This window comes from Bos indicus, chromosome 29, assembly GCF_029378745.1.
Source record: "Bos indicus isolate NIAB-ARS_2022 breed Sahiwal x Tharparkar chromosome 29, NIAB-ARS_B.indTharparkar_mat_pri_1.0, whole genome shotgun sequence".
Taxonomy (NCBI): domain Eukaryota; kingdom Metazoa; phylum Chordata; class Mammalia; order Artiodactyla; family Bovidae; genus Bos; species Bos indicus.
The window spans coordinates 48,836,366-48,841,227 of NC_091788.1; positions in this window are offsets into that span (position 1 = coordinate 48,836,366).

Sequence of the window (4,862 nt, forward strand, 5' to 3'; positions counted from 1 at the left end):
GTGTTGTGTTAATTACTGCTGGACAGCAAAGTGATTCCGTTTTATGTATATATGCATACTTATCTTTTTTTATATAAATATTCTTTTCTATTAGAGGAGGTCGTAGGATATAAATACAGTTCTCTGTGCTGTGCCGTAGGGCCTTGTTGTTTATCCGTCCTGAGAACACGCGTGAAGGTTTACACCTGCCGACCCAGCCTCCCGCTGCACCCTCCCCGGCCGCTCCCTGCTGGCTCCCGCAAGTCTGTTCTCTCTGTCTGTTCCTGTTTTCGCAGAGAGGCTCCTTCGTGTCCTGGTTTAGACCCCACGTGTAAGCGGCGTCCTGTGAAGTTTGTCTGTCTGACTTCACTTAGTGTGACGATCTCTAGGTCCGTCCGGGCTGCTGCGCGCGGCGTCATTCCGTTCTTCTCTGTGGCTGAGTAGCACCCCACCGCGTGTGCACTGCATCTTCTTCATCCACTCATCTGCCGGTGGATATCTGGGTCGCTCCCATGTCCTGGCTATTGTGACTAGTGCTGCAAAGAGCAGGGGGGTACACGTGCCTTTTTGGATTAGCGTTTCCTCCAGATAAGGAGGCAGCAGAGGGTGAGATGGTTGGATGGCGTCACTGACTCAATGGACATGAGTTTGAGGAAACTCTGGGCAATATGAAGGACAAGGAAGCCTGGTGTGCTACAGTTCATGGGATTGCAAAGAGCTGGACACGACTTAGTGACTGAACAACAGCCCACGAGTAGGATTATTGGATCATATGGCAGCTCTATTTTTAGTTTTTGTCTTTTTTTTTTTAGGAACCTCCATATTGTCTCCAGAGTGGCTGTACCAATTTCCATTCCCACCAACAGTGGAGGAGGGTTCCCTTCTCTGCACCCCACAGAGGATGTGGTTTTAAACCCTCTTGAAGCCAGTACTTCCCCAGCCCCTCTGGCCCTTGTGTGGCATCTCCTGAGTCTCACCTGAGCTGCAGGAGGATTTTCCGGGCGGGGATGGAGGAGGTTCTGGGGGGTAGAGGGTGGTTCTAGAGTGACTGTCCCCACCGGTCACCCACCCCTGCAGTCTTTGTAGTTTTGCAAAGCAGCCCTTCCTCCTTTTCTTCTTCTGTCTTGCGTATGGTTCTTCTCACTGTAAACCGGCCCGTTTCCCTCAGTTCTGTTTCCTGCATGCATGCCCAGTTGTTCAGTCGTGTCTGACTCTTTGCAACGATATGGACTGTAGCCCGCCAGGCTCCTCTGTCCTTGGGGATTCTCTGGGCAAGAACACTGGAGCGGGTTGCCATGCCCTCCCCCCGGAGATCTTCCCGACCCTGCGTCTTTTATGTCTCCTTCATTGGCAGGGGGGTTCTTTACCACTAGCCCTGGTTGTTGTGACTGTCGTTCTGAGGACCTCAACCTGCAGGGACGTAGGTCCTCCTGCAGCTTGTCCTGTGCCACCAGGGAGGGCTTCACATGTACCCGGGGCCAGGCTGTGGGGTCGTCATCCCTGACCCTGCCATGTGCTGCCCTAGGGAGAGACCTCTGGGGAGGCTGCTGTCCACTGTCCTTTCCAGCCTCCTCTGTCCATCTTGGTCTCACCGTCCTGGGGTGAGGCTGGTGTAGGTGGGATCAGAGAGCTGGGTTCTGGTTGCTGGCCTTGTGGAAGGTCCAGCTTGGGTGTGAGCGATACAGCTGAGCCCCCATTCTGCTGGAACCCCAGGACTTCCTGAGACTCGCCAGGAATATTTGCAAACTGCATCAGCATGAAGTTTCTACATGTGAGTTACCAAAAGACCCACCCAAGAAAAGAACTTGGCGAACAAAGAAACAAATTTCTTGGTTGACGTGCTGAGTCCAGAGAGTGACAGCTTCAGGTTTGGCTGGACCCAGGGTTTGTGCCACATCATCGGAACTTGTTTCTCTCCTCCCCCAGCCTGTCTCTCAACATGGGCTTCCTCCGTTCTCTGCATCACGACACTGTGACTCTGGTTGTACAGACTCCCAAGTTCAAGTCCAGCAGGAGACTAGCAAGTGCGTCGAGCGTTTCTTCAGTAGAAGCCCCGGATGAGCTCAGTTAGGCCATATGCCCATTTCTGAACTATTTGGCTGCCACCCCAAGGTCCTCCAAAGAGGACCAGGAGGTGTTACAGAATTAGGAAAAATAGATGGTGAGTTCTCCGAACAGGAAGCCTCAGGCCCTGGCCTGGCCCCAGCTCTGGACTACGTCCACGTTTCCTGCTGATGCGCCTGCAGGCCCTGGGCCGCACAGCAGGCGCACAGCCTTTCCTCACCTCCCCACCGTGACGGCAACACCCGGGGCGTGTTAAGAAGTCTCCACCGCAGGTGTGGGCCGAGGGGAGGAGACAGGGCACCCTGCCCTCTTTCCCCAAAGGCCGGCTCCATCTGCGTGTCTCCCACCCCAGGATCCAGAGCCCCTCCTGCAGGCGCGGGGGCAGAATGACCACTCCTCCCACACCCCACCAAGGGCCACAAGTTTGGGATGTAGTCACCCGACATAAAGGCAGCATATTATGCAATGATGAGAAGCCATGTCCTGCCCACCATCTCCAACCCCTGTTCTAGGAGAGTCTTGGCCTTGTGGAGCCAAATCCCAGGGCTACAGGCTGAATGTTCACACCCCCCGAAACTCACGTGTGGAAATCCTGTCCCTGCATGTGATGATGTTGGAGGAGAGGCCTCTGGGAGGTGATGAGAGCCTGTGTGTGGAGCCCCATGGAGGAGACCGGGGCCCTTATTGAGGCCCCAGAGAGCCCCCAGCTCCAGTGAGAAGTCACCAGACCGACCCAGAGGAGGGCCCTCCCCGCACCCCACTGGACCTGGTCTTGACTCCCAGCCTCCAGAGCTCTAAACCGCGCAGTTTTGTTCACAAGTCACCAAGTCAGTGACACGTGTTACGGCAGCGCACGTGTACTAAGACCCCATGAAGGCGTTTTTCCTAAAACACAGCAACAGTCTCCTCTTAAAAGGAGAACGCAGTCCGCCTTCAGGAGACTCCAGAAAGAAAACAAAACTGGTCAAAGGTAGGTGATGTGGCCCAGTTCTGCTGATGAGTGTTCCCCTAATTCAAGGATGGTTTGGGGGGCATGGCCAGCCAGTGATGGGTGGGTCCAATGCGGGCAGTCCTCCCTGACCACCTGGGTCTCATCCCAGCCTAGGGCCCTCGCTGGTGGAGATACAGATAAACTCAAGATAACGTGACCACGGGGTTCAGCAGTGGAGGGGTGACGGCTCACACCATGCTGTCAGCTTCTGGGATGGCTGTCACCTGGGGTGACGGGCAGGCCCCCCATTGCAGGTGTCAACACCCCCCACTGTTCCTGAGAGGACAGGCACCTTGCTGACTCCCTGGGGAGAAGAGTCCTCCTGTCTGCTGCCCTGGCCCCCACAGCCCTGCATGCCCCCTTGAGGCCACGGCTCCTGCACCCTGTGCATTGGGAGCAGGGTGGGGGCCTCTGCCCCAGGGCAAGGAGGTGGAGGGCGGTCAGCCCTGGGGCAGTGGTCAGGGGCGGTGTCCTGTACCTTGTCCTGCAGGGGCCGCTTACACTCAAAGGCCCCAGGACCCTGGCCGCTGGTCATCAGTGTATAGGGTGTGTCCCCCATTTATAAGGTAGGGTCCCCCAGCTCTAGGGCAGTGTCCCCCAGTTATAAGGCAATGTCCCCCAGTTATAGAGAGCGTTCCCCAGCTCTAGGGCAGTGTCCCCAATTATAAGGTAATGTCCCCCAATTATAGGAAGTGTCCCCCCAGCTTTAGGGCAGTGTCCCCTGGTTATGAGAGTCGCCAGAGCTTGGCTAATGAGAACCGATGGGTTCCTGTCTGCAGCACCAGCCTGTCACACAGGGTCCTTTTTTCTGAGCCCCACAGACAAGCCCCATGCCCCATCTCCTGTCAAGCCTCACGTCAAACCCAGAGCTAGCTCGGAGTCTCTGGGGTCGATCCTGAAAAGTAAGACCCACCAGCACCTTCTGCTCACCCTGGGGTGGTCCTACAAGCTTGGGCTGAAGTACTTCCCTCAAATGACCAAAGCAGTCTGGGGACCATATGGACAGCCAAGTGTCACTGTAGCATGAGTTACTGATGGAACCAAACCGGCCCCAACTGGACCTTGTCCCCCAGGTAGCACTGGTCACAAAGCTTTATTTTGCAGGAATTCTAAAGACGGAAGGAGAGGACTTTGAGAGAGAACACACATTCCAGAAAGTAGATCCACTTAAAAACAAAAGCACTGTATTCAGACCCCAGAACATGCCAGAAAAATGGGCAGAGGACAAAGGCACGTCATCTCCAACGCCCAGGCTTTACCCGAGAGGAATTTTGCATCCCAACCTGGAAACAAGCAGAACTTTCACAATAAGTCAGATGTTGAAGTCGACCTTCTGAGGTTGGTCAGTGTGACTTCATAAACTTTCTGAAGGATAATCTGACAGGTTTTGAAAGGCTCAGTGGGATTCCCCAACAGCTCAGTGGTAAAGAATCCATCTGCCAGTGCAGGAGACACAAGAGACCTGAGTTCGGTCCCTGGGTCAGGAAGATCCCCTGGAGAAAGGAATGGCAACCCACTCCAGTATTCTTGCCTGGAAAATCCCATGCACAGAGGAGCCTGGCGGGCTACAGTCCACGGGGTCGCACAGAGCTGGACACGACTGAGCGCCTGAGCACAAGCAAAGGCCTCAGATGTGTGCATTTGGTTTCACACACACATACACACCTACTTCTGGTGATTTGTTCTCGGTTTTTACACAGAAGGGAGGCTGGGAAGGGAGCTCTTTGGGGGTGCTGACTTGGGGATCTCTCTCCTGCTGGTGGTGAGGTGTGGGTACGTCCACGAGACTGTAGGGACACTGATCCACTGGGAGCCCCCCACCATTCCA